This window comes from Neofelis nebulosa, chromosome 2, assembly GCF_028018385.1.
Source record: "Neofelis nebulosa isolate mNeoNeb1 chromosome 2, mNeoNeb1.pri, whole genome shotgun sequence".
Lineage (NCBI taxonomy): Eukaryota > Metazoa > Chordata > Mammalia > Carnivora > Felidae > Neofelis > Neofelis nebulosa.
In genome coordinates, this window is record NC_080783.1 from 47,854,059 (window position 1) to 47,878,819 (window position 24,761).

At 37.1% G+C, this 24,761-nt stretch overlaps 1 protein-coding gene across 1 annotated transcript in view; it reads right to left on the bottom strand.

Moving 5' to 3' along the window:
- Positions 1-24,761, bottom strand: part of FAM171B (family with sequence similarity 171 member B) — a 67,309-nt gene that overhangs the window by 41,525 nt on the left and 1,023 nt on the right. The gene's annotated exons all lie outside the window — the stretch shown is intronic.

Genomic DNA, 24,761 nt, shown 5'->3' on the forward strand with positions numbered 1-24,761 from the left:
GAGCCTCTTATGAAGAAAATTAAATATACGAACAACAGCGTAAGAATAACAGGAGCCCATCATACCCTCTTTGGTTGTTTTGGGATTGCATTGGTGAATTCATGGACTTTATTCACAGTAAAATCAAATGAAAAGGATTTAATAAAACATCCATTTTCCCTTTTACAGAGTCTTTCTTTCTTCTTTCTATATGCAAAGTATGTTGAAATCAATAAAGAGAAAATGGAATTTATTTAGAACCTGCCAGACACATGCTTCAGCGTGTCTTTTAGAAAGGGTTTGAAACCTACTATCAGCATTTTGTTAAAGCAGATGAGACCCACCCTGCTGGGAGAGTGGTTAGATTTAAACAGAATGAGTCCAGCATTTTCTCCAATGCTTCTCTGACACTCTAGTAGCCTTTTCCTGGTAATTAGACATCTGAGAGGAATACTGACCAGTAAATGGAAATTCAGGTGCTACACCAAAAACAATGAGTGCCTAAAGCATTAGCCCAGCATGAATTCTACAACATATACAAGATGCAGCCTAGTATTAGTAGATAGCCAATATACTGCCAGACCTGGAAATTTTAAGCAAAACGAATCATTCATTATTTTTTCAGTGAAAAACTAACATGAAATTGAAAGATTTTAAAAGACAAAGCAGATATGACAATGCACATGCAGTATGTGTTTTGTGTAAAAGAAAGGCCTATAGGTAGCATGGCAATATTTTTGAACTTCAGATATCAATTAAACTCACTTGAGTAAACATTCATTGCATCCTGACCAGGCATCAGATGAAGTGCCAAGTCCAGAGGGAGCATATACCATAACTTCTATTTATTCAACACCTTCTTTGTGCAGAAACTGTGCCAAATTTTTATGTATGTTATTATATTTAATATTACACAGTTTCAAGTCTGAGGTAGTTGAAAATCCAGTGGGAAAAGTATACAAAAATAATATAAACAAATTATATACAGAAAAGGGAAATATGAATTCTAAATGAGGGATGTTTTCAAGTAGGAATGAATTGAGGCTGAACTTGAAGGAAGAGATAAATTTTATTTTTTTAATGTTGTATTTATTTACAGAGCATGAGCAAGCATGCAGACAGAGGGAGACAGAGAATCCCAAACAGGCTCTGCACTCTCAGTACAGAGCTCGATGCAGGGCTCAATCCCACAAACTATGAGATTGTGACCTGAGCCAAAACCAAGTCAGACGCTCAACGAAATGAGCCAACAAGGCATCCCGGAAGAGATAAATTTTGAAGTACAGAGTTGAAGTATGGACATGTAAGTAACATGGAACAGCGTGAGAAAGGGTACCCAAGTTTCCAAAAAAAAAAAAAAAAAAGTAAATAAATGCAATGTTAAGGGAATAACAGTCAGTTGTAGCAAGTAAGAAAAAAGGAATCTGGGAACAATGGGAAATGACTGAATCTCATTCTATTCTCTGTGTAATGAAAGGTTGAGAAGCATGTGACAAGATCAGGAGAGACATGCACGATCTCCCTGGGAGCAATCTGTAAAATGGACTTGGATAGTGAGAAACCGGAGGTAGCTATTGAAATACTTTAGGATCAAATGAAGAAAGTCAAAATTAGAGTAGAGGCAGTATAAAGAAGGATCAGAAGCAAAAACATCATCTGGCAACTGATACGATATTGCAATTGAGGTCAACTTAGAATAATAAACTTTTGAGCTTCAATGACTAAGGGAACAGAAAAAATACTCTTTTATTCAACAAGTATTGAGTAGCTGATACTTGTTGATCAAGGTGATAGGCATTGATGTTTAGCCAAATAGCACAAGATCTTGACAGTGTGCCAGGAAGTTCAGTGGGAGGCCACAGGCAAGCCGACAGGCCATTTCAACTGAGCACCCAAAGTGTTCCAATACCTCAAATGCTATGGAAACAAAGAGCAGGGACACCATGCCAGATCCCAAGGGTCCATTATGGTTCCTGACAGAAGTGAGAGTTAAGCTGATATCAGAAAGCACCTGTGACCTTAACAAAAGAAACCATGCAGACAGGAGAAAATTCTAGATGGACTGGGCCAAAATGCTGAGTCATAAGCCAGCAGAGGGCAGGAACTACAGACAAGAGAGCATAGAATGGAACCAAAAGGGGATGGAGAAGAAAGAGTGGCATTTGAACAGAAGCACCCATTACAGTAGATTCATCTACTGTCCTTCTGGAAAGAAATATAAATTAAATGAGCTTTCAAATTTGCCCATCCTGGTCATTATGATCTAACTCCACTTAAGAGATTTCCCCCTCTTTATACCAGAGCAGCGATTTTTTAATCCCTTTGACAATCTGATGGATCTATGATCTCTCTTTACTACTACCCCCACAACACACACATACACAAATACATGTACCCATAAATACACAAAAATGTTGCTTGTGATTTCACTGAGCTCAAAGATTCCCATAAACTAAATTTCTAAATGTTGCTAAGGACATCAACAGGTTCCCTGTGTCACATTTTTTGAAAACAGAAATGACTGTTAGAACTATCACTGCTAACTTCAAAACTGTGTTTTAACTTTATGCATACACATGGGTCATTTTTCCCAGAGAGATAGTACAGTTCATTTTAAGTTTTTTATTTGGAGAGAGAGAGAGAGAGAGAGAGAGAGAGAGAGAGAGAGAGAGAGAGAGAGCACACGAGCACACATGTGGGGTAGAGACAGAGAGAGAGGGGAGAGAGAGAATACAAGCAGGCTCCATGCTGTCAGCACAGAACCTGATGCAGGGCTCAAACTCACAAACCATGAGATCATGACCTGAGCTGAAATCAAGAGTCAAGACACTTACCCGACTGAGCTACCCAGGTGCCCCAGTATGGTCTATTTTAAAAGCCAAACAGCCAGAGTACCAATCCCAGCTCCATCTCTTACTACTTAAAGTGATTGTGACAAGTTACACAGCCAATCTGTGCCAATCTCATCTGTGAAATGAGAACAATAACAGCACCTGACTATAGATACGCCTCATTGGGTTAATGGGGGATTAAATGAAATAATATACAGTACTTAAGACAGCACCTGACCATGAACATTATACTAGTGTTTAGTATTATTTGTCCATACTTGTAAATATTTTTTTAAGCTTCTGAAAATATCTCTAAGGAATACTCTGACTTCACTAAAACCTCCCCAGAAAAGCTAGCACATATTTTGTACACATTTTAGCTTGTATAATTTGGCATTTCTGGACATTTTTCTTTTACTTTAAGAAATTGGTAAGGCTATTTACTTCTGTGAAACTAAACAACCTCAATAAGATACTTTTGCATGAAAGACAAATTATATAAGTATAATGCAATAGAATAATTAGTATTTACAAAAATATTAAGTGAATTTTGATAAATGATTCACATTTGTGAATTACCAATGAGAAAAAAAGACTTCATTTGTCTTTATTACTTCTGTTAGGGAAAGGTATTAATCATACATTTTAACCTTCATTTAATCTATCTGGAATGAACTGGATAAAAAAGAAGTCTAGTTCAAATAAGAAATGTTATGTATTCAACAAACATTTATTAAGCAAGAAAGGTTAACACTGGGTGGATAAGAACACTTTGCCCAGGGAGTTACATTGTTCTCATTGTCTTGTATCTATTAACTCATCTCAAGTCTCATAAACCCAATTTACAAATGAGGAAACAGGATTCAAAAAGTAAACCACTCATATCTCATTGCTACAAAACTAGTGAAGATAGTGTGTTGCTCAATTAAAGACATTATTCTTTCTCAAGCAGAAAATTCAGGCATCCAAAAGGTGATATCAGCCATTATGGAATATTGTAGAACATTAGATGAACTTCTATATAATTCTTTTCCCCATCTCAAGCAATGCCAAAACTGTATATATAGAGAGACATATTTATCACTGAACAAGATACACTCCTTTTTTCCACTCCCAAATCTGAATACAGGTTTCTCTATACAAGCTATATAATTCAATTTCTGAAGCAGTCAACTCTAGAAACAAATCATATATGCAAGAATAAAAGAAGGCACCCTCACTCCTAAGACAGACTGTTCTGCAACCATGGTAATAGGTAGCCACAAGAACAAGCATTAAATTTCCTTAATCAATATAGAGTTCTATATAGCCTTAGAACCACAGAACTGGTTTGAAGCTCCTTTAACCAACAAATCATTGACAACTTGGCTCACTGAACTTATTCCTGTAAGGCAACCAATCAATAACCAACGGTCTCAAACATCAGCCAATGAGGAAAGGACTCACTCCGATAACAGTGCCTCTGTATGCCAACCAAACAGCAAAAATCTCAGAGAAGCCAGCTTCTACTGACGTTATCCCATCACCACCTCTGAAAGTTTCCCAACCTCTGAATCCAATACTTCCCCAGAAACATTATGTGAGTTCAGTTTCTTGCTTTGCTGAGAAAATCTGTGCCTGACTAGCATGGCTCCCTCTCTCAGTAAGCAATAAATTTAGCACTTTTTGTTTGTTTGTTTCAGACATCAAAGGGTAGCCTCATCCATTGACACATAGATGCTGTTTCAGGCCTTAGCAGACACTAAACACAATATTTCCCACGTGAAAAAATGATTTCACTAACATTCTTCGAAGCCTAATACTGCTTGCTGCATCTTTCACACCAGTACTAGGTATGACATGAGATCATTTTCCCTAAGTATCATTTTCACTTTGAACGCTTTGAAAGCAAGATTACTTCATAAATAAAGTAATTTAGGAGAAAATACATATGTAATTCTAATATTTCTTGAAGCTTACTGGGAACTAAAGACAGAATAAAGTATGTAATACATACGGGTTTTGAAGAACTTGAAAGATTTAAATTATTTCATCTTACGCCTGTACACAAAAATAAATTCCAGATGGATTAAACACTTAAATATGAACTGAAAAGCCTTTAGAATTAAATACAGAGGGTTTTTTAAATTACATCAGATTAGGGAAAGAATTCTTAAGCTGGATACATAAATATGATTAAGAAATTTTGCTACATCAAAATGTTTAAAAATTTCCACAAAAGACTCTAAAAAACACTGTTAAAAGACAAGCTAGACACTGGAAAAAGGAATCTTCAAAAAATATATATAAACTATAAAGACTACTATTCAAAAGATACAGAAAACTACAAAATCAATAAGAAAAAAGAAGACACAAAGAGACAATGCATATAAGAAAGACAACTCACAGAGAATAAAAGTAGAAAATTTTGGAAAAAAAAATGTTTGGCACCTATCTATAACCAGGAAAATGCAAGTTATACAATTACTTAATTGGACAGACCCAGAAACATTAAAAATGTACACAGCATATGATTTGGCAATTCCATTTCTCTGTATGAACACCATATAAATTCTTAGAGTCATCTAGAAGAAGACACCTGCTAGATTGACCACTATCCACTACATAATAGCAAATTGCTAGTTAAAACCTAATTGTACATCAATGTGCCTTATTTATATCATGGAATACTATGCAGTAATTAAACCAAATTAATGAAATGCGAATGTATCAACAAGTCCCCCAAACACGATGTTGAATGAAAAACATCAAACTGCAATGTGTATAATATGTACATATATTTCTTATAGATTTTCAAACAAAAAGATTGACACCCACTTCAGAATAATTATATAACATATAATAATATAATAATTCTGGATAATGTAGGGTAAAGGAATGAATCTTCAATCTTTATTTCCTAAAGAGGGAATGAGAAATCTGAAGCAAATACAGCAAAAAGCTAATATTTGATTAACTTCAGTGGTGAGTACATGGATGTCCAATATATATAGATCATATTTTTATGTTTGAAATATTTCATAATTAAGATGAAAATGTTTTAAATAAAAGCAGAAGTACAGGAATTTATTCCTACAGTGAAGATATGAGTAATTCTAAAAATACAAACCAAAATCTTAGTTTCTATTTCCTGCCTTAAGTTCTACCAGCTAGTCTTCTTTTTAGACACAATAGGAAAAAAAATTCTATTTCTTTCCAGCCACCCTGCCTTACATAAGTTCTAAAGCTGTGGTGATCAAAAAGCAGGTAATTAAGCTATAAACAATCAGAAAATCAGCCCCTTAATAATTGAAAGTCTGTCTCCTCATCCTCCTGTTCCCACAGCACTTTAAAACTCTTGGGGCGCCTGGGTGGCTCAGTCGGTTGAGCGTCTGACTTCAGCTCAGGTCATGATCTCACAGTTCGTGGGTTTGAGCCCCTCATGGGGCTCTGTGCTGACAGCTCGGAGCCTGGAGCCTGCTTCTGATTCTGTGTCCTCCTCTTTCTCTGCCCCTCCCCTGCTCATCCTGTTTCTCTCTGTCTCTCAAAAATAAATAAATGCAAAAAACAATTTTTTTTAAACTCTAATGAGCATATTATAACATCCTGCCTTGTATTGTATTTATATATGCTTATGTCCTCTCCCCCTATAAACATTAGATATCTTGAGAGTAGAAAACTTGCTCTCCAATGTTCTACTATATGCCCATCTCTATTTGACTGTTTGAATAATTTTCCATCTTAGAATCTCCATATATCATATTTAATTTTTCACTATTGGCCTTTATAGACTAAGAAATTACCATCTCTAAAGTTTTCTAATTCTTTCTCTTATGACAAAGACTAAGAGAATAGCATAAGCTGCGGTATGTTAAAAATTGAGTGATAGAGGTGGGGCCACCTGGGTGGCTCAGTTGGTTGAGTGACCAACTCTTGGTTTCAGCTTAGGTCATGATCCCAGGGGTTGTGAGATCTAGCCCAACATCGGGGCTCCATGCTCACTGCTTAAGATTCTCTCTCTCTCCCCATCTGCGCCTCTCCCAGGCTCACATCTTCTCACTTGTGCTCTATCTAAAATAAAAAAAATTTTTTTTAATGAGTGATAAAATCTTATAGTTAGCCAGCCATCAGTTTAGACATAGCTCTCTTATTAGCCTTTGCCACACCTGTCAATCAGTTTCATCTAACCAATCAAGAAGCACACATTTATTCATTGATCCAACCATTCAGGAAGCTATTACTGTGAACCCCACACAAGCCCAAGGTTAATACTGCATTCCTGCCATTTGCCAGGCTCTGGTAGTTTAGAGAAAAAGAGATCAGTTTGACATGGCTCATTGCTTTGTTTTCAGTTATATTCAAAGAGGACAAAAAATAATTCCTACACTACTTGCTCTGGTTTATTTTTGTCCTATCAGCTTTCCAAACCTTTGTCTGGTTTATTACTTTAAATTTAGATACAAACCATATATATGTGTGTGTGTGTGTGTGTGTGTGTGTGTGTGTGTGTGTGTGCATGTGTGTGTGTGTCTAAATTATATATCATGATATATATATATATATATATATATATATATATATATATATCATGGCTAGGAATTTTTAATAAATTCCTGATGAATTCTATTTGGCCTTTATAATTCATGACTTTCTCCTGCTTCCTACTTAGAGAAATAAGAATAGCAAATCATTTCTGAACACTTTTCTCATAATGTATAGTTTATAATTCTATCCCATTCTTTCATCCCATCTTTTAATGAAAACTGCTGAAATTTGTTTTGTTTGCGAATACTGTTAACATTAGAAAATTTTTAAACTGGTTAGGTGCAAATGCCATACCAATTTGAGAATTCAATCAGCCTGGAATTTCACAGAACACAATCCTCTAGATCTAATCAATATGTTAATCAATCAGCTGCCTCCATTAGGATGTGAATGTCCCTCTCTGCTGTGGAGCAGTAACTGAGTACTGGAGACAAACATGATTTACTGCTCCTCTGAGGTATGCATTCAAAAATAAATAAGATTTCATCTGCTTTGCAGAATTCTTTTCTAAGGAGAGTGTTTCAAGACGCACTATTTTAATGGACAAATAATACTCTCCAGCATAATGCCAAGGCTAGCAAAAAGAAGGGAGAACTGCAAAACATTCTTGTTTCTTCCATAAAAAAGAAACACTATCCTTTGAATACAAAGTCTTCCAAAGGACCAGAGCCAGTATTCCTTGGCTCATTTGCATGCTGAGGATATTCCCGCTCATGTTAAGATTTTCTGGACAGAAAAAGAATAATAAGAACTACTGTTTGAATTCAGTCTTTCTTAAAAGCCAATTTGTCTTCTTAGCAAAACAAAAGGAATCAATATAATAGTGAAAACTTGAAGCTCAGGGATGAATACCTCACTGTTTTTTGGCTTTCAGGTAGATTTTGTTTGCTTGAGGTAACATTCCAAAAACAATGTTGTTTCTAGATTGTTTTAAAAGAAAAACAGTAATTTTATTCCAAATATACTTTAATATTTCTTATTACAGAAACACATATGCACTTTTAGAGTCTAATTTACAAAGAAACATAATAAAACAATGAAAACAGATTCAGCCTCATTTACTAGAAAGTTGTAAAACTGGCACATTTACCTTTCCTGTCTACCTAGTCAAAACCCTTACGAACATACTATCAAGAACATGAACCAAGACAGAATATTTGTACTGAAATATTTCATTTCCTAAAAATAATCTCTATTAATAACAGTAATTGGCAAGCATCTGTTAAGTTCCAGGTATTTCACATATATCAACTTAATGCTTAATAACAATTCCACAAGGTACCCCAGTTCCCAAGAGCATACCTAAGGAGGCAGAGCAGATTTCTGAAGTTCAGTTGCCTGAACCCCCAAGCCCATGGTCTAACCACCAAGCCATGCAGCCCTAGAATGATGCCTCTCTTGGTAAGGAAATTAACCACAGATACAGGGGTGAATACAGAGAACCCTATACTCTGCCCTACCCAACAACACCTAAACTGTGTTTCATCTCACGCTCTCCGGGGCAGCCATACTGGCCCTCTCATAGGTCTCAAATTCACAAAGTCCCCTTCCTCCCAACATTACAACCATAAGCTAATATTCAGCTAAGCATCCAGTTCTTGACAGTGCCAGTAAAAAAGTTTGCCCTGTTTTATTATGCTTTCTGTGAGAGGACTTTTGTTTGATAATTATTGAAGACTGATTAATTAAATGTACTTGTTTGCAATGTAGATTTAGAAATTTGTTCTTATAATTCAGAGGCCCTAGGGCAGGATTTTGAGAAGATAAAAAGGTTGTCGTCAGCAATCCCACATCTAAATTAGCACCTTGAAGTGATAGGAAAATGAAGGTGGGAAAAGGAGGGGAGCAGAGAGTGAGAGGCATGAGCTTATCATCATGGACCAAAAAGTGACAAAACTAAGTGTTGATAAGAGACAAAAATAAATAAATAAAAGTAAAAATGGAATGAAACAAAAATGTAGGGCAGGGAAAGGGAAGGACTCGGAAAAGCACTCCAGGTTTAAGCCATCAACTCTGGTATAATAACATCATGACTGACTGACAGTTCTCAATCTCAAAGCACCATATAGTATTATTCAATTCATCATCTTTAAAAAAAACTTAAAAAAATGAATTTTAAGATTTTATGTTATTTTTTAATTTAAATCCAAGTTAGTTAACATATAGCGTAATAATGATTTCAGGAGTAGAATTGAGTGATTCATCACTTACATACAACACCCAGTGCTCATCCCAAGTGCCCTCCTTAATGCCCATCATGAATTTAGCCCATCCCCCGCACCCAACACCCTTCCAGTAATCCACACTTTGTTGTCTGTATTTAGGAGTCTTTTATGGTTTCTCTCCCTCTCTGTTTTTATCTTATTTTCTGTTTCCCCTCTCTTATGTTCATCTGTTTTGTTTCTTAAATTCATTTCAATACTGTCAGCATCTGTCGCAAACTCATAAGTCTAAGAACACATATATTTTTTTTAATTACCATGTGTTTGGAGTACGTAGTATATGCCCAGCACTGTGATAGGCATGAGGAGTAAATACATAAATAATAAAAGATACTGAGAGTTCCATAGATATTTCTAAGGATATGGTCATAACATGCTATGAATCAACACACTTTTATTGAGAACTTACTGGATATTAGGCATCCAGATGTAAAATGAGTAAATGAATAGATCTATGATCTGAAGGAATTCAGAAGCTCAAGAGAAAGACAAAAACACACCAGAAAGCTAAAATTAGACACTAATTTAAAACACCATGTTATCAAATACAGAATCACCAGATAGAGATTGTAAGTGGTCTAGTAAGACAGAAATAATTATGGCCTGGGAAAGCTTCACAGAGAAAGTAGAACAAAGTTGGGTTCTGCTGGAGTTAGGGGTAAGACAGAGGTAGGCCAGTGCCAGTGAGGAAAGAAAATATCTACAATTTTAAATTTTTCCTCGAGTTAGAACTTAGTGCAGGAAATAATATATTGAGCTAGCTATGGGGCTTTTAGTTAACAGAAATCCAACCAGAATTTGCTGAGGTAAGAATGAGAATTTATCAACTCATTCAAGGAAAGGCTGTACGAGCAAAACATGAGGATAACAATTATCTGACTGGATCTTGGGAATGACTGAAACCAGTAACCCCATCTCTCTCTGTATACTGGCTTCTTCCTTCCCATTCACAGGCTACTGGCTCTGTCCACATAGTAGCAAGCAAGGCTGATGATAACTCTCAGGTTTTATAGGTTACCATTTCCAACCACCAAACATGGATGGATGGGGGCAGCAAAGGAAAGGGTAACTAAGGGTCCAGACATTCTGCATATGACCGCATAGAAGTTACACGTAAAACAGCTGACCTAGATTGGTGGAAAATGACCAAAGAACAAAATAAATTCGAAGCCTAGCAGAACATCTCATTTTGGAGAGCCACATAACTGACTAAAATGCTCCCTTTATACAAAGCACAGTCCTACCACAACATGGTATACGTGTAATACAAATAAAATGTTATTTGCATAAATATAGAAGCCAAAGTGAAATCTTAAGAATTTGTCACATACAATCTATAAGGTTTCTTTATTCATTTGTTACTTGAATCTCCACCTTTTCCTCATTTTTTATACAGCTCACTAAAAAGTTCTTAATAATTATTTTACCATTTCAAAAGAATTATTACTTACCCACAGAAAGTTACCTAGCTGTTAAGAGAGGCATGCTAAAGCTTTCAGGGATGAAAAGTCAGGATGCACAGGACTGGTTCTGCAACATTGAGTGTTTGGGTGTGTGTGTGTGTGTGTGTGTGTGTAGAAAGATAGATCGTAATAGAGATAAAACAAATACAACAAAATTTTGACAACTGCTGCATCCTGGTGAAGGATATGTGGATAGTCATTGTATTATTTTTTTCAATTTTTCAGTATATTTCAAAACATTCATTATAAAAAGTTGGAGGGAAGCAGAAGGCTGACAGAAGACTTCAAATTTTAATGACAATATAATGAAAGCTTAAGAAAAGAAAGCAATGTTGCAGGAAGACGTATGCAGTAAGGGCATATGGTCTGACTTAGAGGGAGGAAAAATAGGGAGACCTAACAGATTATTGTAACAGACCAAACAAATGGAGTGTGGGCTCGGACAGAGAACGTGGCTGTAAAAATAAAACAGAAGGAATGGACACTGAAGACATGGTGATAGATACTTAACAGAACTCATTGAGTGACCGACCGGTAATGGTAAGAGAGGGAGAAGGCAGAATCAATGATGATTCCAGGTTCTGCAGGTCAGATAGTTAGAGAAAGGATTGAATAAATATAATGGGCAGAGGGCAGATCTGCTGGGTTGAGACAATGTCTTCCATTAAACAGATTTATATACTGCCTCTTCCATGTAAATACAGTTCACATTTTGAATGGTGGGGTATGAGGTAGTCTCTTCCTTAGACTCTGAAAGCCGTGAAAGACAACACAACACACAAGTACCCTGAGAAACAAACACACTGGGGCTAGAGCCCAAGGGAGAACAGCCACAGGCAGCCCATATGCTTTCCCTGGAAAGCCACCTGCTTCAGGGTCTCAATTCCCCTAGCTTGGAAGACTTACAAGACTTCAGGAGTTTAAAGAAATTTAAAAACTGCATTATAGAATGTTTTCAGTGGTAAGAGCAAACTTCAATTATATCCACAAAAAATATATCAATGTATATAGCTGAAAGTAAGTGTGATGCCCTTTCTCTTGCTTTGGTAATTTTCAGCTAAATGGCCTCTTGCTAGGAGTACGTCTCTAGATTAAGTTTCATGGAGAAAAACTTCATGAATACATAATATCCCTATCTATTAGGTTTCATAAACTTTCTGATTTAGCAAAAAACCAGGTAACTGCTTTGTACAATTACCTTTCTTAAAAGTCTCAATTCAGATGGTCAACCACAATCATTAACAAAATATATTTTAAATCACTCACTTTTTTCTGGTGGGGTGTGGATATGAAATTTAGGGTCACTGAAGGGGAAAGAAGAGAAGCCAAGTTGTTTTCATGACAGATTTGGGTTATGGCCACCAGGCTGGTACAGATGAAAGAGAAAGAGATAGGAGACATCAAGAAACAACTGGTCTGTGTTGTGTTCATGTTGAGGACTAACATATGAAGAAAACAGCACAGGAGAGCCTGGGTAGCTCAGTCGGTTAAGCGTCTGACTTCGGCTCAGGTCATAATCTCGTGATCTGTGGGTTCGAGCCCCCCATGTTGGGCTTTCCACTCTCAGCAAGGAGCCTACTTCAGATCCTCTGTCTCCCTCTCTCTGCCCCTTTCCCCACTCACTCTCTCACTCTCAAAAATAAACAAGCATTAAAAAAAATGTAAAAAGAGAACAGCACAGTTTGGTCACGATACCCCAACTGGTTTAATGGCAAAATATTTCACTATAAACGCAAAAGGTACTGATTGCTAGGTCACAGCAGATCTACACTGAAAGAAATGGCTTATGTTTGAATTCCTTTAAGAGAAGAGTATGCATCATCAATCTGGTGTCTTCAAGAAATGTGGGCACTGTGGAAGAAGCTACGTTATTTTTTTTCTTTTCTAAAAGCCTCAAAACAATGAGCCATAAAAGTAAGAAATAAAAAAAATTCTAGAGAATACCAAAGATAAAAGGGAATAGAATTATTGTATTGTTATATTATTACATATTATATTGTTCTATTATTATGTTGTTATCAAAGAAGTGGAAAAAAGTCTAAATCAAAAATAAGAAAACAATTTCGTTCTTTTGTTTTTTACATCACTTTGAAACTCACCTTACGTGTGCTGTCTTCCAGGAAACAGGCCCAATTATTTCCCCCCAACCTGTGTGTCTCCACAGTATCCTATACACTCCGGCACCATAGCTCTTACCATACTCTATTATCATTTATGGTCTCTTTATCTATGTCCTCACCGGGTGTACTCTGTAATCAGTCATGATGAAGTGCCTGGCAAATAGTAGAAATTCAGCGAGTTTTGTTTAAAAAAAATAAGTAAAAAAAAGATGAATGAAATCAGTCACTGTAGGAATCTTATATGTTACCTCTGGCCCCATATATAAATGAGCATATGTTATACTGAATTCAAGTAAATACATCCCTCTTCCCATGTATTTCTTTCAAACCAAGCATACTCTTGACCCAAAACATATATACTTTGGCCACTTCATTCTGAAAGTCCTACAGCCTTTTCTCTATATTATATCCTTTTTCTATATACACTCTCTAGAAAAGCCAACTCAAGCATGGGTATGAAAGAAGGTACTCAATAAGCTATTTCTCTATTTGGAGTCATTCACTTATTCAATAAATATTTATACAGGATACAACCCCAACCAAAATAATTATTGCACCTGGCCTCATCTGGCCTCTAATCTAGAGAAGACAAATATGGAAATATGGACTGGGTGCCTAGCTACAAACCAATTACATACCTTGAACAAGTAGGAGGTGCTTATGAGAGCATATAACAGAGGAACCTAGCTCAGTTTGAAAAGCCAAAGAAAACCTGTTTAAAAGAAGTAGCATTTAAGCTAATATCTAAAGTTTGAATGCAATAACCCAGGTGAATTGTGTGTGTGTGTGTGTGTGTGTGTGTGTGTGTGTGTGTATCAAAGATCATGAGGTACAAAACCTATCACACTCAAGGCACAGAGAACTGAAACAGTAATAAAGAGAAAACGAAGCGAAGACTGGAATCATACATCCTTCAAAGCCTTATAGGTGAGGTTAAGACCTTTGACTTGGTTCTAAAGGTCATGGGAAGCTTGATCAGATCTCTCCTTAAAAATAAAATAACCAGGGGCGCCTGGGTGGCGCAGTCGGTTAAGCGTCCGACTTCAGCCAGGTCACGATCTCGCGGTCCGTGAGTTCGAGCCCCGCGTCAGGCTCTGGGCTGATGGCTCGGAGCCTGGAGCCTGTTTCCGATTCTGTGTCTCCCTCTCTCTGCCCCTCCCCCGTTCACGCTATGTCTCTCTCTGTCCCAAAAATAAATAAAAAATAAATAAATAAATAAATAATAATAATAAAATAACCAGGGGTGCCTGGGTGGCTCAGTCAGTTAAGTGTCCTACTCTTGATTTTGGCTCAGGTCATGATCTCAGGGTTCATGGGATCGAGCCCAGCTTCAGGCTCCGTGCTGAGCTTGGAGCCTGCCTAAGATTCTCTCTCGCTCACTCTCTACCCCTCCCTTGTTCGCAAGCACTTTCTCCCTCTCTCGCTCTCTCTCTCTCTCAATAAATAAATAAATAAATAAACAAACAAACAAATAAATAAAATAACTACTATTGTGGGGGAGGAAATGATATCCATGGTTGCTCCGGGAAATATGGATTTTCAAGCACTGAGAACAGACTGAAGGTGGCCATTACTATGCTAACCTGAACCAGAGTATAAGAATACCCTCAGCCAGAGCAGGGGCAGTGAAGATGGAGAAAACTTAACAGATGAGGAATACTTGGGAGATCCACTCGGGATTTGGTGACTGACTAGAGGAAGGGGAAGGTGGAGAAAATGGCAAGCTTTCCTTCCCTTCATCTTTCCTTCGTAGGCTAGTGAGACACTTCACTGGTTCTTAGTAACAATAAGGAATGGAAGGAAGTTTGAAGAAGGTGGTCAAAAGGTAAAAACTCCCAGTGATAAGACACATAAATTCTGAGGATTATATTTCATTGGTTTTGAAAATTTTTAAAAATATTTTATTCATTTTTGAAAGGGGGGGGAGGGGTGGAGAGACAGGGAGACACAGAATATAGAGCAGTCTCCAAGCCCTAAGATGTCAGCGCAGAGCCTGAACCCACACACAAACTGTGAGATCACGACCAACTGACTGAGCCACCCAGGCACCCCTGAGGATTATAGTTAAAAAGAACAAAAGAATAAAGGAGATTTTTCTATTCTGGAAGTTGTGGTGAAAAATCAAGAGTCTGGTTTTAGACATGCTTAAACTGAAATACCTATGATATATCCACATAAAGATGTCAAAATAATTGGTGGATATATTCAGGAGCGAGCTCTAGGGAGTCTTAGCATATAGATGGTATTTAAAGCATCTTAAGTGGATGAGATCACCTCATGAGAGGCAAGAGTGGGAAGAGAGTCAGAGAATGTTAAATTAAACGAAAAAATAAACTATTTTTCAATTTTTATGTTTTAGAATATAAAGATATTCTAGCTACCTATATATTACAGTACCAAACATTTGATGGTTAGAATATTAATACTTAAGCATAACTTTTTAAAAAATAACATAATTATTGCATAGCAAACTATTCAAATCTACAGACTTGAGATTGTATTATTTATAAGAAATACTGAAAGGCACCTGGGTGGCTCAGTCGGTTAAGCATCCGACTTTGGCTCAGGTCATGATCTCGCAGTTCGTGAATTTGAGCCCTGGGTCGGGCTCTGTGCTGACAGCCCAGAGCCTGGAGCCTGCTTCAGATTCTGGGTCTCCCTCTCTTCTCTGTCCCTCCCCTGCTCATGCTCTGTCTCTGTCTCTCAAAAATAACAAAAACATTTTTAAAAAATTAAGAAATATTGAGAAGGAAGAAAGGGGAGTACATTGGGCCAGCAGATTTTCATCTGCCTTTGTTAGATCTCTATCTTTAAGCTGCTGGATCCATGATGGGCCCCATGTACAGTCCCTGCATAGAGTTCCGGACTCTGAACCAGTCCTTATGTACATGAAGCACAATGATCACAGTAAGACTTGGACTTGTCAGGGGCGCCTATTCCTTTTCTACCTCCATGTCTGTGCCCCATGCTGTTTTCTGAAGCTACAACATTCCAAGTCACAACACATGCTATTATTTATCTTTGGAACATCAGAATGTGTTGAAATACAAATTTCTCCATTTGGATTTTCAAATGAAAGAATTCTGCAATACAAAGTTATTCCTCAAAACAAAGAAAATTCTTCACTCTGCCATTCATCTTCATAGCATCTAACTCTTCCAATGTAATCAGTTATTAGTGAAACTGGGAAAGGCATGAATCAAAAAAGTGAGTAGAAAAATATGGGTTTCAGTGAGTTTAGAAACAATATTAATTTTCAAAGCCCAGAACAGCACTGGTAATGAAAACAGCAAGTTTAATTGCTAGCAGATTTAAATCACTGTAAGCTGAAATTACTATTTTGACCCCAAAACTGTTTAAAGACCAAATATTAATGCATGTTTCAGTGGGTGAGGAAAGGCTTAGGTTTTTATAAATGCCTTCTTGGGGAATTAATAACAACCAGTGTACATCCTCATCTGCTAAAACTGATTGAGGTATATAATCAGACCTGGAGGGATTAGATGACTCACAAAATCATCAGAGCCCTTGTTAACTGAATCTCAGTGACCCTACCCTTCAGTGGAAGAGCCAAGAGCCAAGACACAGAGAGTTTCTGTGTTGACTGCCAAAGAATTCTGAACAGAGGGTATTTTCAGGTATAAGGTATCCTACCAGTTCATTATATAATGAAAACTGGATATAAAACAATTTGAAGTCATGTGATTTACCAAAAGATATATGTTGCATATTGGTAGTCATTCTACAAATGGAATGGCAGCCATTCCTCAAATGGAATTGAAAAACCAGAGAATGAAAGAATTGACCAAGGCACATGCATCCTAAGCAACCAGTTCTTTAAGGGTTAAAGCCTTTTGTCAGGATTAGTTATGCTGCGGTCACACTTACTAATTTTACCCATCACGTGTGTACAATAACAGAGAAACTCCACATGTTAAGAACATACAAAACTGTTATTTGAGTATGAATGTTGCCTTTCTTCTTTTCTTGAGTCCACTTACAAAGGCCTAATTAACCATAGCAGGTTTTCTTAACATTTCTGGGGTCAAGGATTCCTTTGAAAATCTTACAGATACTCCGAATACAAGATAATTGCAGACTACATAACTAATTTCAGGGTGTTCATAAACACCCCACACCCTTCCACTGGCTGCCTAGAACCTCTATCTTAAAAGGTAAAAAGGACAGTGAGTCCCTTATACATACAGGAAGGAAAAACATTCACAACTTGTAAGTGCTTTTCACTCCCATGAAATTGCTTACTTGACCCCCTCTCCTACTCGTCACAGTGAGCTCTATTACTTCTGACTTCTTTTCTCTTCAGCCTCAGCCTCCAGGCTTCACTTCCTACATTTTTACATCCCACACCTACCAAGCTTTATTAATTCACAAGACTTCTTCCCTACTTGAAATACTGTGATTCAGAAGCAATTTTAAAATACACATCCTTTTGATTCTTCTCATTCACAAACTTGAGTCAGTTGATAGAGAAAGTTTAGATTATAACAAGGATCACTCGACTTAGTCATATTTACTATGAAAGAAATCATCAAATCATTAACTATCAGTTTTTATCAGACTTTGTAACTGCCAGGTGGTACCACAACATCTAAGATGTGGAAGTCTTCTAGCTTATGTCATATACTTTTCAAACATTGCCAGGGCAAAGCACTTAGGGCAAGGTCATTTCTACCATTCTAGTTCTAAGAGCATGGGATTTCAAGAAGACTTATTATAATCTACAAAGTGAAAAATTTTTAATTTTTAATTATTACATATTTTCATAGATATTAGACACTGCTCCATTATAAACAGCACTGGAAGATCAGATTAGTTGTTTCATACATTACTATCAAATATTTTTCTTGTTTGTGATCATGAATGAGAGTTAAACTCTGATTTAGGAAGTATTAAGACAAAGCTTTTCTGCTAAAAGTCCAGAGTCTAATAGATATATATCATACACTGTACTTTGGAAAGTACTTGTTTTATGAAGAGAAGTTATCTGTCTTTAAATGTAAATACTTGGAATACACTAATTCATTTAATATAAATAAGTAGGTGGACTTTTTTTTAACTTCAGGTATATAAATTGAATTGAATATCATCTGTGTTTCATGACACACTCTCATCACTGATCCATGCCTAGTTCCTTTTAGTTAGTGAAATATTTTTTAAAAATACTACTATACCCATTACTCTTGGAGGCATTTTTCCCCCTTACATAAAAAGCACAGCCTCCCTGTATTTTATTTTTACAATAAATTCATTTTATAATTCTTTTAATTGTAAAGTGTTATTGTAATCATTTTAAATTCTTGTGGTACCTTTGGTAATCTTGTCTCAGTCACCCAGACATTTACAAACAAACTCTACTCATACAAACATGCAGCATGTTTAAAGTTCTGAAGAAACATAATCCATTTAACTATATAGAGTCATATTTTGACAACTTAATTTCTACCCTTTCCAAAAACATGAGAGCAAGCATGAGCGGAATGGGTGACAAAATCCAGTAAGTCACAAACCCCAAGACACTTCTATTCAACTCCTGGTTATAGTTAACCTGGTAGGAAAAACAAATCATCCATCTATCCATCCTGTTTCTATTTCTGTTGTAATAAAAGAGAGGAATAGGTAGGTGGGAATAAAACTATGGATGGTGGCTTTATTTTAGTTTAGAAAAGCCAATCGATATAGGATTATACAATATCCCTAGAGGACTTACCCCAGAGATAACCCAGGGCCCTCAACGCATGAGCTCTGTCTGGTTTGAGCTGGACATTCTACCAGCTTCCAACTAACTGGTCACCTAAAACCCAACTATCATTTAGGTCCATAGATATGAATCGGTATTGGCTTGGCTATAGAAGTGTTTTACATTTCAACAGAGCTAACAAGTGAATTAAAACTACATACTTTTTAAGTAATTCTCTACTGAACAGAAACAAAACTGGACTAAGTACAATAACTGATAATGCGAATGAATGTTTAATTTTTCAATTATTCTCTAACTTGTTATGATATAGAAACTTACTTCAGAAAGAAAGCACACTAAATGGAAATTGAAATCTCAGTCATATATAAACGAAATTCATTTTAAATCTTAATTTCTGTGCAAGACATAGAGCCCTAACATGGAGATCTTAACAGGCATCATCAACTGAAGCTTTCGAGAAGCATAATACAGTATCAAGGCAGTCTGGGTTCACTAGACCAAAGAAGCAGATTCGACATGTTAGTAATGGTGGCAAATGATTACCACTTCCTTGACACACTCTACCCTACATGAAATGAAATCACACATTTCAGGGGCGCCTGGGTGGCTCAGTCGATTGGGCGTCCGACTTCGGCTCAGGTCCTGATCTCACGGTCCACGAGTTCGAGCCCCGCGTCGGGCTCTGTGCTGACAGCTCAGAGCCTGGAGCCTGTTTCAGATTCTGTGTCTCCCTCTCTCTCTGACCCTCCCCTGTTCATGCTCTGTCTCTCTCTCTCACAAATAAATAAACGTTAAAAAAAAAATTAAAAAAAAAAAAGAAATCACACATTTCAGGCCCAAGTAAAGTGGCCTTTATACTCACAGACATCATCGGCAAGTACTTTAAGAATACTGTCTGGTCCCGATGACACAAACAGTCATAAGAGAATTTAAAACGCAAAGAATCTTGTATGTTTTAGACATATGGATTATGTGTACACAAAGGCCAATTAAAGAGACCTCTCCGAACAATCTTCAGAGCAAACAGAAGCTATTTCTTAAGCTTATGATGTATTGCATTACAACACATAGTTTTCAAAGTTTTAGAATTTTCCAGGTAACTACTATAAAGTATACTTTTTAACAATAGCAGATGGAACATATTGTATCCATTTCCAAGCTAAGGCAATTTGGACAAAAAGAAATTAAGGCACATTACACTAAGCCAAGTGAATGAATGACAATACTGTAGCTAACCTAGTCAAACAGAACATTGAAAGAGAATCCAGTTCACTATTTATACACTTGGCTGTGGAGGTGTGGCGGGAAGAGAGTTTCGTTTCAGAAAAATATTTGGTAGTTTTTGTTGTCACATTAAAAACATTAGAAAACCACCACTAAAACAAACTGGACTCAAATTCAACACAATGGCCTGTGTTTTTCAACCAGTAATCAACACCAAGATATAGCCTTGGTTACTAAACCCTTTGGTTTACTAAAATCCTGGAAAGAAATCATAATTACCCCATCTGGGAACATGGCCTTTAAGGCATGAGTACCTTAGATAGAACAGTCAATTTCTAATCCCATTTCTCCTACTGATTTTTAAATTCATTGGAAGAGAAAAAAGTAAATAAATGCTTTCACGGATAGATTTCCATCAGGTTGTTTAAGTCAATAAGTTTTAAATCAAGTTATTGAATGTAATAGAAAGTATATAGTAATAGTCTATATCAAAGTTCAACATTTTTAAGTTGATTGTTATTAAGTGTGAGAGTGCCTGGGTGGCTCAGTCGGTTAAGCATCTGACTTCAGGTCAGGTCATGATCTCGCGATTTGTGGGTTTGAGCCCTGCATCAGGCTCTGTGCTGACAGCTCAGAGCCTGGAGCCTGCTTTGGATTCTGTGTTTCCCTCTCTCTCTGACCCTCCCCTGCTTGCTTGCTCTCGCTCTCTCTCTCTCTCTCTCCCTCAAAAATAAATATTAAAAAAAGGTTAAGTGTGGTGGGTTCCAGCTATACAAAAGTGTGCTGGGTTTCAGCAATTCCACTCTGAGGCATTTACATAAGTGATATGAAGACATACCCACACAAAGATTTGTCCAAGAATGTAGCAGCTTCATTTACAATGGCTAAAACTGGAAATAACCCAAATAGCCATCAATAGAAAGAAGCAATAAACCAAAGTGGAGTAATTCATACAATGGAATAAGGCCCAGCAGTAAAAAGAAATAAGCTATTGAACATTCAACAATATGGATGAAACCGATGGAAATTAGACTGAGCTAAAGAAGCCAGACACAAAAGAATGCCTGCTATATGACTCTGTTTTATGAAGCTCTAGAAAATGCAGAATTGATCTATAAAAATAATTAGAACAGTAGTTGTCTTGGGGTGCCTGGGTGGTGCAGTTAGTTAAGCGTCCGACTCTTGGTTTTGGCTCAGGTCATGATCTCCTGATTCATGGATTTGAGCCCCTCTAGGGCTCTGCACTGAGGGTGTGGAATCTGCTTGGAATTCTCTCCCTCTCCCTCTCTCTCTCCCACTCTCCCCACTCGTATTCTCTAAATAAATAAGCAAACAAACAAAAAAAGAACAGTAATTGTCTCTGGATAAGGGGCAGGGATTGCCTGGGAGGTGGGCAGGAGGGAACTTTCTATGGTGATGTCAAGGTTCTATATCTTCACAGGGGTGATGATGGTTACATGGGCCTATCCATATACCAAAAATACAAAATAGTACAGTTAAGGTATGTACATTTCAATGTATGTACATCCCCCCCCCCCAAAAAAAATCCCACATAGTGGAAATGGGTGGAGGTGTGGGTGAAACAATAACAGCAGAATTCAATCACTGTTAAAGCTAGGAGACAGGTATGGGCTTTTTTTTAATGCTAGTCTGTTTACTTTCTATATATTTAACATTTTCCAAAATTAAAAAAAAGGCTAGAAATATATATCAGTGAAATGTACAATCAAAATTTTATACCATGAAAATATATCTCTCAAGAAGCTTTTTCTGTATGCAGAAGACATTTATAAAAATTCACAGAGGTGCCCTGTGTCTGTGCTTCACGTGGAGAATTTGAAATGGAGCTCATTATTTTCTCCAGCTCACCTCGTCCCCACCCCCAGCATGTCTCCCATCTAATGGACCATCAGAGTGAATATGATATGGTTTCTCAGCTACCACCAGCCCCCAAATTAATTCTCCACTGGTCTCTCAAATATTTATTTCTAACAAATACTGGTGCAGATGGAGAAATTCGAGCTGCTGCATACACTGGAGAAAACAATGGATGTGACAGACCTCGACCTCAGTCTTTATTCTCACTACTCTCTGAAGATGGTGTTTTAGAAGTTAATGAGAAAATGAAAATTCAGGTTTTTTACATCCTGATTATTTCAATCTCATATTCAACTTCTTTAACCTTACTTCCTAATTTCTCAGCAACACAAAGAGACATAAATTTTCAGAATAACAAAATCCAGAGAATACTAATCAAGGACAATGCTTAATTTCTCTATTATGGACTGACAAGGCTCAGTCATATACCAGTCACTAACTATGCCTTATTAGATTTCCAAATGTTGCCTGTAACAAGTTCTATAGTCCCAAGAATCAGAAGCACCAGAGGCAAAGAATAAAGTCAAGCTCAATTACAGCTATATAAAGGTATATAAATACCCTCCTAGGTCATAAGAGGATTATAAGTGCACTTGGGTAAAGAATCTTGAGTCCTCTTATTATGTCTTGTCAAGTATTAGTATCAAACAGTTCTCTATGGTCAGAATAAGATAAACACTGAAATTAGCTAAAGATCTAAATTTCATAACCTCTACTTACAAATATTTCTACCTAACATTCCTTTATTTTTACATATCCCCTGCTAAATTCCAGTGAAGAATTTCACAAGGAAATTAAATAGCAAAACACTCAAAAGATCCTTGATGCCAGCATTTTTGTTTATTCATTCATTCATTCATTCATTCAACAAATTTATCTATGCCTGTGGGCAACAGATGCTCTTCCAGGTACTAGAAATGTGTATAATAATTTAATAGCAAACAAAACAAGGTTGATGCCCTCACAGAACTTATGTTCTAGTAAGAGGAGGCAAGCTTATAAGAAGGGTTGAGGGTAATAAGTGCAGGGAGAAGGATCAATACAACAGGGCATGCAGATTACTACTTAATATAGCTGGTTAGGAAAGGCTTCTTTGTTACAGCGATGTGCAGCAAACCTGAGGAATGTGAAGTTCCAGAATTCCGGGCAGAGAAAATGGCAAGTGCAAAGGCCCTATCCCAGAGTGGCACTTGGAAAATGAAGAAACAGAGAGCCAGTGTGGCTACAGTGGAGTGAGTTAGGGTCAGAGATGTGAGAGATAGGAGGGGGAGGGGCACCAAGAGGATCTAAGCCTTCCTGGGCCATTTTCAGGGTCTGGGCATCTAGTGTGAAAGAGATGGGAAGCCACTGGAGCACTGTGAGCAGAAAACAGTCCTATTTAATGTTTTTAAAAAGATCAGGAGCTGTGAGAGGAGAACAGGCAGTAGTGGAACAAAGGTTGAAACAGGAAGACCAGTTCGATCCAGAGATCACAACGCGCTCAGAGGAATATTGTAACTCATTTGTTTTTTGGTTGTATTTCGTTATACTCAATATTCCAGTAACTAAAACTGCAATCAACTGGACTGCTCTCTTGTTTGCCACTGGCTTTGGGGAGTTAGTTTTTGAGGGAAAAGCAAAAGTTAAAAGAGACTACTTTTCAGGCTCTCATTTGACCTACTAGTGATTCCTTTATTTCAATGGACCTAACAATAGGTAAGACAAAAACTGCTAGTTTGCAAAATAACCTTTTTCAAAAATATTTTCAAAAATATCAGGAAACAGATTTTAATTTGCAGCTACACACAAAAGTTCTCATATTATTGCAGTTTTTCATAACCTTTATCACAACATATATCATAGTAGTCAAAACCCCCTTTAACTAATTAATATTCCTGAAATAAATATATAATTTCAATAAATATATCGAAATAAAAATACGTGTCAAACCACGGAGTCCATCAACGCTTTCTCAGAATTCTGTTTTGTGGTTAGTTTGTGAAATGACCCTCATAATGAAGACAAGCTCTCAACTGTGCTTCTACGTCTAATTTCTGTAAGTTTAGCAAACAGCATGTTTAACAGCCTCGCCCAAACCCTGTTGGTGGCACTTTCAGTTATAAAAAGCTAGGTAGGAAAACCATCATACAATGCATACCCTTCAGGACTTCTAGCCACGCTTGAGTGTTATTAATTGGTTTTAAGAGGGTGTGAGAAACACAAGCTTTCCTGCACACTTCGGTGATTTCATCCTATGTTCCCAGCACTCTGATAAATTAAATCATCCTGTCTGTCATGAATCGCAGCTGGCATGCCTGAGTATTGCTCTTTGATGATGAACAAGAAGTACAAAATAAGATGCTGATTCCACTCTTCAAAATCTCATTTTCAGCATTTCATAGGTTACCAAGCAGGATTTTAAAAACAAAAACAAATGTCAAAATACGGTTCACTTTGGTTTTGTGGGAACCTAGGCCCACTTGCCAAAAATATCGATAGCTTTTTTCCTTTCTAAATAGCAGGCAGCATCTACAGCAGGGAAGAGCACTGGGGTGGGGGGTGGGGAGAGGCTATTAAAATGGATAATCCAGCTTTCTGTTTACCCATCGAGCTTTAATGGGGGGAAACCAGCCAGGAACTGAGGGATTGTTAGAGCCACACAAACTAGAGTGCATTTCCTCACCCTCATGAATAATGTCAAGAATCTGCCTCCTTAAGTTCCACTAACAAGTAAGGAGATTCCCCTCTCTGGAGGCAGGCTTTGCTGTAATCACATCACTACTGACTTATGGTATCGTTCCACCTCCCCTTTACCCTTTTCC